This window comes from Quercus robur, chromosome 2, assembly GCF_932294415.1.
Source record: "Quercus robur chromosome 2, dhQueRobu3.1, whole genome shotgun sequence".
Taxonomy (NCBI): domain Eukaryota; kingdom Viridiplantae; phylum Streptophyta; class Magnoliopsida; order Fagales; family Fagaceae; genus Quercus; species Quercus robur.
In genome coordinates this window covers 6,091,612-6,103,714 of record NC_065535.1, presented here as the reverse complement: position 1 = coordinate 6,103,714, position 12,103 = coordinate 6,091,612, and the positions used below count along the sequence as shown (strand labels likewise).

At 36.3% G+C, this 12,103-nt stretch overlaps 1 pseudogene; it reads left to right on the top strand.

Moving 5' to 3' along the window:
- Positions 1 to 1,215: 1,215 nt before the first annotated feature.
- LOC126693949 (patatin-like protein 2) lies at positions 1,216 to 11,503 on the top strand (annotated as a pseudogene).
- The last annotated feature ends 600 nt before the right edge of the window (positions 11,504 to 12,103 follow it).

Sequence of the window (12,103 nt, the reverse complement as noted above, 5' to 3'; positions counted from 1 at the left end):
CCAGAGATGCACATAGTCAAGGAGTTAAGAGTATTAAACATTTTCTTTAACAACATGCTATTTTCACTCAAAACCGGTTTACCCTTTTTAGCACAACTTCCAAGAAGCTCAAGTTTCTCTTTTATTTTAATTCTTCTAAGAGCATGAAATTTAAAGAGCAATGAGGTCTTAGATGACCAATGACACTACAATGGTGACAAACAATGTATTTCTGTCCACTAGGCTCTTTGGAAAGGCATCTAGCAACATGATTTTGTTCTCTCTTCAACTTATGACATTGAGGCCTTATATGACCAATCACACCACAATGGTGGCAAGTTAGAACAAACTTAGATCTATCCAAAGCCTTAGGTTGAGACCTAAACGGAGGTTTTGACTTAACAACATTTCTCTCCACCTTTTGATTTCTTTTGTGCGGAGGAACGTATACCGATTTGTCCTTAAAGGTAGAACACACAATAGGCACAAGATCGGGTACCACAATATGATTGCAACAAATATTATCATCCCTTTTATCAATGGGTTCAGCAATCAAACACTTGGCATGCATCTTAAGAGATTCATTTTCACATTTTAACTCATCAACAAGTTTGTTAGGCAAAACAAGTTTAGCATCCAAGTCCATATTCAAACATCAAACTCTTTTAGCTTTTCAAGAGAATTTCCAGTAAATTTTTTATATTTCTCAACCAATTTGTTGGATTCATTGAGCTTAGCAATCAAATCATCCTTTTCACAAAATAACTTGCTCAAATTCTTTTGAAACTTCTTAGCATTTTTCTTCAAGAGTTTGTCATTTGGAATATTAACAACATCAAATGATTCATGCAACATAGTATCACAATCATGAGGATCCACACTCATAGAGGCATTTTCACAAACACGTGACATGCTACATTTATCATCAACTAAATCGTACAAAGAGGCATACAAAGCACAATCCATGGCAAATAAACACAAGGGGTCAAGGATCACACTTAGGTATTTAAACCACAACAAGTGTACCCGCTCTGATACCAATTGAAAGTTCAAATAGTGTATAAAACACTATGAACGTTTAGACCCCCAATAGCAAAATTACCAATTCAAGCTTTATGACAAACAATAAGTGTGCGGAAAATGAACATAAGCTATAAACAAAATTGGTAAACAATTTAAGCCAATTAAAATCACATCCACAACAGAAAATAAAAGGCAAAGATTAAGGGAAGAGAGATGCAAACACAAGGACAACACACGATGTGTTATCGAAGAGGAAACTGAAGCCCTCGGCGTAAAACCTCTCCGCCGCCCTCCAAGCGGTAAGTAATCCACTAGAAAATGTAGTTGGGATACATGAACAGTAATAGACCCTCCAAGCCTAATCTACCCAGTGTACCTAAGCCTTCCAAACTTCTTGCTCCAACGAAGGTGCGCCGAATCTATTTCTTTTCTAACTTCCTGGATTCTGCTACTTGACCATAGCATCAACCAATGTGAAATTGGTTCCTTCCTAACTGCTTCCCAAAACACCAAACAACCCTCTCACAGTAATGGATATGGTGAGAAAAGGTTTTGGTAAAAAGCTTCTCAAGGATTTAACAATGGAAAGGAAGAGAGTAGAGGAATTTGAAGAGTCTCTTATGTGAAGATTGTAGATGAATCAATTTTGTTTTTCTCTAGGGTTTCTCTCTCAAAATTCTCTCTGGAAGCTCTCTTTCTTTCGTGGGTAAAAGGGGTATATATACTAAGGTGAGAATGAAATGTGAAAAGTTAGGTTTTTCAAAACAGGGCTGGCTCGCAGTTTGGCCTCGCAGCTTGATTGAGTCGCGAGTTCCAGCTGCGAGGTAACTGAACGGCCAGTTGTCCTATTTTGTCCTGTAATGCTCCAGCTAGCATGATACTTCAACTTCTGGCATGCCTGGCACGTGTGCATCTTTTGGCGGCTTGCAGCCGTGAGTCACCCGCAAGATCCAGTCGCGAGTCCTTTTTTTTTGCACACTCTTGAGCATTTCTTCACATTATCTCACTCATTACCCTTACAAGAATCCCACCTAAATACAGGGTTACTAATTGCTGAAATACAAGCAAATTTGGCACGAAATAAAGTCAACAAGATGGTTGATTAAATTCAACCTTACAATATATACAACCATACCTATGAATTGCTCAAAACGAACCCTAAATGACCTAAGAAATGTGACCTAATGCACATCATTATGCATTGTATCTATCAAAAACCAGTGTAATCTAATAATTGAACTTTCTGCATTCCAATCATCATAGGTTGCCACTACTTGTGGAAAAAAAATCCAGATTTCAACTAGTGATTAAAATGTTTGCTAATTATTGAGCACAACAACTAGACAACATTTGCCCTAGAGTGTGCACATGGACACTTACTTACTACAACTTGAGATTGAAAATCAAGAGAACAATGTTAGAGACGCCTAACTTTTTTATATGGTCTCACACTAATAACATCATTTTATTATACATCAATCATAACATATCATTTCCATTGTTGTAAAAGAAACTGTGAAAATTTTTATATCCCTAGACTTATTGAAATTAAACTAAAAAAGAGTCATTGGATAGGATTTTTATATCCAAAATATTGCCCACCTTAAAATTCCTTTTTGCTAGATGATGAAATCCACTAACCACATTGCCATTAGGATATCACTTCACCAAATTCTTCTTACCTGCAATTCTCCTAGATTCTCAACTACAATTCCTGTATTTGTAGCGTCTAAGATGCAATTTCTTCTTTGCTAAAGCAAGATCACTATAAGGAAATAGAATCCTCTGCTATTCCTGACAATGATAAAGATACATATCAACTCAAACGATATTGAAGAAACCACTATGTATGCATGTGGTCCATATTACAACAATATTAGTCCCATAAAAATGATGAAAATGTTGATTTCTAACCAACGCTTGAAAGCTTAAAGGATTATAAATAGATTGTTACTATGTAGTTTCCGGCAACAAAATTAACCTCCTAGCCCCATAATTATATTCTCATCCCAGTTCCTTATGGAAAAAACAATATCACCACTGCGGCCTTCAACACATGGAAACCTCATTACTGTTCTTAGCATTGATGGAGGTGGAATAAGGGGGATTATTCCAGGAATCATTCTTAGCTTCTTTGAGTCTGAGTTACAATATTGTTATATACCAGCCAGTTGGCACATGTCATCTATGTGTATAAAGTTGAAATATTAGTTTTCAATCTAAAGTTCTTATTTAATAGGAAAAAGAAATCAATCATTGGTAGCTTGCATAATTGCTTTTTCTTTTTCTTTTTTTCCAAATAAAAAATGGGTTGGATTTGTAACTTTCATGAGTTTCATCCCAATATAGTCACTTACAAGCCATGCGTGTAGATTAACTTCTAGAAGACCATTTGACAAGCTTGAGCTTTATAAAAATTGACTAAAGTGGTACTACATGATAGTTTTTAGACCCCTTAAAAACACAATTGGATTAACCTAGGTAATTAGTCAAGTTGTTACTTAGTCCAAATTAACAAATCTAGGTTATCACAAACAAAACAATCATATCAAGCAAAGCAGCGGAAAGATAAATAAAACAATGATATGATCACCCAGGAAACCAAACCGGTAAAAAACCTGGGGAGGATTTAACCTAGCTATTCTCAAGGTAAACTTGAATCCACTATGAAAGAATCGAAGTTGTTCAACAGAACTTAGACTACTAACATCCTATTGCTACCTACCAGTAGAAACTTACTGACACGACCACGTGCAAGCTCCAAAACCACAGATTCCTTCTTTCTTGCATTCTCCAGCAAGTACAAGCACACCTGCTTGTGTTTCTTTAAGTTCTTATGATAGCAACTAAACGATCATCAAGCTCTTGAAGAAATATCCTTCTTGATAATCCTAAGCTTGTGTAAAGGAAAGCTCCTCACAGATCTCACAAGAGATTTATACAAATAGCAATATGAGTAACACTAAAACGTGACTAGGGTTTGCCTTTTATACCTAGGGCAAATTAGAAAACCCTAAACGTTTTAAAACAAACTAGGGTTGAGTTGGAATTTTGCAGAAAAACGCCTCTGATCCAATTTTCGATTGATCGAGCCTAAGGCTGTGTTTGAATTGGGTGAAAACCATTTTGAGAAATCATTTTCCGTAAAATCCATGTGTTTGGCTGTCACGGAAAACACTATTTTCCGGAAAATGACTTCCGGTTGACCACTAATTTCACCTTTGACCTGGAAATGAATTTCTCCCCTCATTTTCACTTCAATTCACTTTCGGGTCTTGCAAAACGCAGAGAGAGGGAGAGAAAAAACAGAAAACACAACACGAGAGCGAGAGAGAAAGAAAAAAAAAAAACAATCGAAGAACACAACAGCCAACGAGCGAGATCAAGTGCGAACGAGATCAAGCTAACGAACGAGATCGAGCTTCGATCGATCCAGCCACCCCGAGCTCCGATCCGGCCAACGAGCGAGAGAAAGAACGAGAGCCAACGATCCACAAACCGACACCGATCTACCTCACACCGGTCACGCCGAGCTCTGCCAGACGATCATCGCGCCAAACGCCGCAGACCCACGGTGAGTGACAGCTCAAACTCACACCGATCCAGACCAAGGCACCCGATCCAGCTCAGCCAGTCGATCACCGGTCCAGCCACTCCGATCACCGAGCCAAACACAGACTCACGGTGAGTTTTCCGGAACCGGTTGATCGCCACACACTCACCTCACCTCCGACCAACATGTCCGATCCACACACTCACTCACCTCCGATCCACTCACCTCACCGGTCCAACCCATCCTCCCGATCCGATCTCTGAAATATATATATATATATATATATATATTTATTTATTTGTTTATTTATATAAATATTTATATAAATATTTATATAATTATTTACATGTTTTTATTTTTTAATTTTTTTATTATACATTGTTTATTAAATTGTGTATTTGTGGGTAATGCATATGAAATTTTGGGACTTTTCTGATTGCAAGTTATTTATTAATTTTTTTAATTATCCATTGTTGATTAAACTGTGTATTTGTGGATTATGCATATGAAATTTTGGGGCTTTTCTGATTGCAGGCTATTTATCAATTTTTTTAATTATCCATTGTTTATGAAACTGTGTATTTATGGGTTATGCATATGAAATTTTGGGGCTTTTCTGATTGCAGGTTATTCCCGATTGGTTTGTGGTCTGATTTTTTTTTTTTTTAGAATTTTGGGGCTTGACTGGTTATGCATAATTGGTTTTTGCTGTGATTTTTATTAGAATTTGGCTAGTTGGGTTATGTGTAAAACTTTTGCTATGATTTTTCATTTAATTTGGCTAGTTGGGTTATGTGTAGAACTTTTGCTATGATTTTTTGTTTAATTTGGCTAGTTGGGTTATGTGTAGAAATTTTGGAGCTTCACCCATGCTTGGTGTTATTATGTTCTTGCAGTATAATATGTGTGTGTTTAAACCTTAATTGAAGGTGCTTTGGGTATATAGGTGATTATAAATAGAATGCAATGTGATGGTATTGTGCTATATCAATGTGCAGTTATCAATGTGATGGTATTGTTATAGTGTAAATAGAATGCAATGTGATGGTTTGGATGTTTTATGTTTGTGGCTGATTTTATTTATGGTGTAATCAATAGCATACTTGTTTACATACCTCTTAGACCACAATGTTTGTGATTTTGTTAGATGAAGAAAAAAACCAAAGTCGCAATTCTTGCCTTAGTTGCATCTGTCCTCCTTGTGGGGGTTGCATTGTTAAGGAAATTACGACGTAGACGTAGACAACTGCCTAGGGCGCCTTATGTTAACCATGCCGTCGAGAGAGAGGAATACATAAATAGTGTTTTGCATGGAAGTGAGAGACATTGTGTGAATCAACTTAGGATGAAGCCTATAGCTTTCCACCACTTATGTCACATCCTCACTGAGGGGGAGCACGTACGTCCGACTATTCACATGTCTGTTACGGAGCAAGTGTTCATTTTCTTGCACATTATTGGTCATAATGTGAGGTTTCGTGTAATGGGTAGTCGGATCTATAGATCAATTGAGACTGTTCATAGATACTTCAAGGTCGTCCTTAGGGGGGTCCTGAAATTATATAGAGCTCTAATAAGACTGCGTAGCGAAGATACACCTCCAGAGATAAGGAATAGCAGAAGGTTTTACCCATATTTTAAGGTAAATATTGCCACTTGTGTATTTTTGTAAATTGTGAAGATTTATGTAATTTTAAACCATTATGTCTGTCGAAAATTAGGATTGTGTTGGAGCAATAGATGGTACACATATTCGTGCATCTGTGCCACCTGAAATACAAGGAAGATTTCGTGGTCGCAAAGATGGAACCACGCAAAATGTGTTAGCTGCCATTAGTTTTGACTTAAAGTTCACTTATGTGTTGGCTGGATGGGAAGGCAGTGCACATGATTCACATGTATTAAATGATGCATTTGCTAGGCCAGGGGGATTTTCAATTCCCAATGGTATTACACGATTGCTTCACCTTTTTGGTTTATTAGTTTAATAAATATTGTGTTTTCCTAAGCATAGTAGTGATTTGGTTTTATTTTTTAATATATGTAGGTAAATATTATCTTGGTGATGCTGGGTATGGTAATAAAAATGGAATATTGTCACCGTATCGGAGTGTACGATATCACTTGAAAGAGTTTAGTGATCGTCCTCCTGAGAATGCGCAAGAATTGTTCAATCTCCGACACTCTTCATTGAGAACTACCATTGAGCGAGGGTTTGGAGTGGTGAAAAAACGTTTTCGAGTGTTGGATGCAGAACCATATTGGTCTTTCCCAACCCAAGTGAAAGTAGTGTTAGTGTGTTGTGTGGTTCATAATCACATTATGGGGGTTGAACCAAATGACCATATTATGGAAGATGCAATGAACCAAGTAGAGTTTAGTGACCACCAACAAGAAACACAATTACGTCGGGAGTCCGTCGAAGATAGTAGATCATGGAATGCTAAGAGAGATGAGATATGCCAAGCCATGTGGTCTGATTATATCAGGAGTGGAGAGTAGTATTTTATTTAGATTTCTATGATTGTAATGTGTTTTTTCTTTTTGTTTTTTTGTAAAGACAATGTATGTAATATAGACTTTTGGTTATGTAATATAGACTTTTGGTGATGTAATGAAAAAGTATTTTTAGCATTACATTGTTATTTGATGGTATTACATTGTCATTTTCATAGTTAGCATGTTCTATTCTGTTGTGCACATTCATAAGCGTGGTTGTATGTGTGTTTGATTTGTTATTCATGTTCCGAGCGTAATTACTAAATGCTACTCTCACTATACTATTTTCATATGTAGTAATGTCAAAGGGCAAAGAAAAAGTTAGCGGCAGCAAGCAATTTAGGTGGCTGCCACCTATGCATGAGATGATGCTTAAGATACTTACGGAGGAGGCTGCAAAGGGTAATAAGCCCTCTAGTACTTTTAGGGCCGGCTCCTTTGCTCTTGTAACGAAGGAGATAACGGCCCAATTCGGGGTTGAGTGCCACCCGTCATATGTTGACAACCGGATGCGCACTCTAAGGTCCATGTGGGGAACTATTCAAGCTCTTAGAAAGAAGAGTGGATTCGGTTGGGACGAAAATCTGAAAATGATAACTTGCGACGCTAAAACATACCAAGAAGAAGTTATGGTATGGCTTCCAACTATATTTTCTTAATATAGATACTAATATATGTTTTTGCCTTTTATATGAAATTTATAGTGTCATTCTTTTTAGGATTCCATTGCTTTTATAAGGTTTTCCAAACATAACTTTCATGTCACCTTACTTATGTATTATATCTATACATACCTATGTGTTTTCATCTATCTATATGTGTATATGTGTCTGAGCTACAATTTTCTTTGGTTCTCGGTTTAGTTGCTAATAAAATGTTGGGAAAGTAAAGAAAAGATTGATACTTTCTTTTTAAGGTGATTTTTTTAATGGGTTTTTTTCAGCTATGACTTGGGAATAATAGGAAATTAAGGACCCACTGTTTTCTTTGATCTTTCTATTTGGTTGCTAGGAAAAAGTGAAGGAAAGAAAACAAAGTTTTTAACCAAAAGATTTGTGCTTGCTGTTCTAAATTTTTTTTTTCTTTTTTTCTTTTTAATTGGGCTCTCTTAGTAGTGAAGTGTGCATAATAGTAACATAATGTATTGACTTGTTCCATCCTTATTTGAGAGTTTTTTTTGCATTACTTGTTTGATTATTGAGAAAATGTAGGAAAAAGTATGGAGTATTTGCTTTAATTGTTATTGCATAGTCTTTTATATTGAATTTATGAGTGAAGTTATTATTGCATTGTTATATACGTTCCTTTCTTCCTTACAGGCACATCGGAAGCACGCAGAGTATCTAAACAAAAAAATTGAGTTTTACGATGAATTAGTGATTGTGGTGGGGAAGGACACAGCCACAGGTGGCTTTTCTAAGTCCTATGTGGATATCGAAAATGAGCCAGATAATGGGGATAATGGGGATAGTGCAGAGTTTGTTGCAGATAATGTGGAGGAATGTGTGGTTGAAAAGGGGAAGAACGCAAATGAATCATCCACCACTGGGTCGGGAATTTCCAAGTCCCGCAAAAGAGGGCGTGCAGCTTCTAATGCTGATGATAGTGTGCTGACTGATCTGTCTGATCAGCTGAAGGAAATAGCTGTCGCTCTGAAAGAAATTAATCGAGGCCCGGTAGATTACACAACTTTGTATAATGAGGTAATGGCTATAATGGCGGATGGATATAGCGAAGATATGCTCGCTACTGCCTTCGACCATCTTTGTGAGAATGAGAAGACGGCACGTGGATTTTTAGCCAAGAATGCTAGGTTGAGGAAGCTGTGGTTAGATGGTTATTTTTTCTCACAAATTTGATTTGCTTATTTCATGTTGACTGTGATGGTAGATTTATGAATTAACTTTTGTTGTAGTATTAGTATTGACCTATCAATGTATTATATATGTACTCTTTTGTATTATTGGGAAGATACAATTGCCCAAATTATGTATTTGTACTGTTCAGATACCACGAATAGGTATCATTTTTGTATGCCATTGAGGTGTAATGCCAATGGTGAACGATTGATGTGGCTATTTTTATATAAATATTATGGGTATATTCGAATGATTATGTTTGATGTTGAACCAAATGACCATAATTTTTGTATTGTTACAGATATGTATAGGGAATGCAGGTTCTTGAATTTTATCTATAAGAGCAAAATATAGCTTTAAACTAGTTATTTAAGCTCTAGCTCCAGCTCGATTAACACCATGGTTTTGGTGAATTGGAGACTTATGATAGTTATGGTGATGTTGGTGCCTATCTTCTTTGCGTTTATTGGGCTTAGGATTATGCTTCGGCTCAGCTACTTTTTCCTTAATAGCATTGATATTCTCCAACTCCTCCAAAACTTCATTCTCCAATTCCTCCAAAACTTCATTCATGGATGGACGATTTTTTGGGTCAGATTCTAGATCATTTTCCGTAAAATGATCCAAACTATTTTCCGTAAATTATTTTCCGAACCAAACATGGGAATTGATTTTCCGTAAAGTATTTTCCGTAAAATATTTGGACGAACCAAACACCGTAATTAATTTTCCGTAAAACGATTTCCGTAAAATATTTGGACGAATCAAACACCGGAATTGATTTTCCGTAAAACGATTTCCGAGACAACCAAACACCCGAATACATTTTCCTTTTCCGGAAATTAGCATTTCCGGAAAATATGTATTTTTTGGAAAACGTTTTCCAACAACCAAACACATCCTAAGCTTCGATCGATCGAACCAGGCCGAGAAGCTTAAATGATTCCTACATTAGCTTATTCTAACTTTACAAAAAGGAACCAACTTTGAGCAAGTCTAAACACAACTAAACATCTTGTTTTGATCATAGTTTGCCAACAATACACATTAAAGTTCTAAATACATAAAATCCTAAGTCTTTAGAACCTAACACTACATATAAGTTATTCAAAATAGTAATGGCAATTAACACATGACTGTTTTTTTCACATGGTTTTTTTTACATTTTTTACCTTATGGTGCAGAAAATTGATGGCCCCGAAGCTAGAATTGCAGATTATTTTGATGTGATCTTAGGGACAAGCACAGGAGGTCTTGTGACTACCATGCTAACTGCACCAAATGATAACAAACGCCCCATGTATGCTGCAAAAGACATCAAGGCCTTCTATTTTGATAATGGACCTAAAATCTTTCCTCAAGACCGGTAACAATTGAGCCTCAATGTTTTTCATGCTATCACTATGTCTTCTTCCATATTAAATAACACTATACTAATCTGCTTAACCAACAGTTCTCCATTTGCTCAAGCAACAAAATTGATCAAAACCATAACAGGACCAAAATACGATGGAAAGTATCTTTATTTTCAGCGCTCTCGATATATTTGTATCCATGCCTTAATTAGGTAAAGAACCATGCACACTTTGATTCCTTACTTTCAAATATATCATTGGAACCTCAGCTGCCACAACATATTTCCCTGCCCATAATTTTGATACCGAAGATCACTCAACTGGAAGAGTGAGAAAATTCAATCTTATTGATGGTGGTGTAGCTGCTAATAATCCGGTAATAAGTTTAATATACGTCACTTTTTTATTCTATTTGAAGTCATACTCTCTTAAACATCAATATCATTGTCTAATTTTCATATGATTCTATAGGCTTTAATCGCCATTGGCGAAGTGACAAAAGAGATTAACCGGGGAAGTCCTTACTTCAGTTCCATAATGACAGCAGATTATGGTCGATTACCGATTCTATCACTAGGAACTGGTTCAACAAAAGTTGACGAGAAATACACTGCCAAAGAGCAGCTGGGTGGGGTATATTCGGGGGGTTAACTAGTGGTCACTCTGCCCCATTTGTGGATGTGTTCACTCAAGCAAGTGCTGATATAGTGGACTTTCGCATTTCTGTTGTTTTTAAAGCTCTCGATTGTGAAAATAACTACCTCCGAATTCAGGTAATAATTAAACTTAATAGTTAATACCCATGTTGGCACATTAATATGAGAGTGATAAATTAGTTACCTCTTGTTCTAAAAGTTTAAGTCTATGGAAAAAGACAACTTTAATCATTTAACAATTATTTTTACATTGACATTTCAGGATGATACACTGAAGGGAGAAGTGTCTTCTGTTGATATTTCCACCAAGGAGAATATGGAAAATCTTGCAAAAGTTGCCGAAGGATTATTAAAGAAACCGGTCTCAAGGGTGAATTTAGAGACGAGTAATTTGGAGCCTTCTAAACATGAGACTAATGAGGAGGCTATCATAAGGTGTAAGATTATTCAAATTTTTGCAAAGTATAAAAAAATCTACATTGTTAATAATAACAATAGCTTTTATCTAAATAATGCAGGTTTGCAAAGCTACTCTCAAAAGAGAAGCACTATTGCGAAACCTCATCACTGCAGAAATGATATACAAAACGCAACTGATGTTAATCTAAGAACTGCAGAAATGATATTGTACGTTTTTAGACCCTTTAAACACAACCAGATTAACCTAGTTATTTAGCCAAATGATTAACTTAGGTAAATTATGCAGATCTAGGTTAACACATATAAATCATATCATTGACAAATGCGGAAAATAAAGAACACAACAATATGATAACCCAGGAAAACCAAACTGGTAAAAAACCTAGGGAGGATTTAACCTAGCTTTCCTCAAGGTAAAACTGAATCTATTATGAAAGAATTGAAGTTTACACAATAGCGACTTAGACCACTAACATCCTATTGCTACATTGAGTAAGAAACTTACTACCACGACCCCATGATAGCTCCAAGTCCACAGACTACTTCTTTCTTGAATTCACAGCAAGTACAAGCACCCCCCGCTTGTGTAACTTTGAGCTCTTACTGCAGCAATTGAATCAATCACCAAGTTCTTGACATAATCTTGAATCTTGGAAACCTTAAGTATGTATGAAGCCAAACACCTCTTGATCTCACAAAAGATTCACACACACAGCATAAGGAGCAATTAAAAAATGTGGCTAGGGTTTTCCCTTTTAT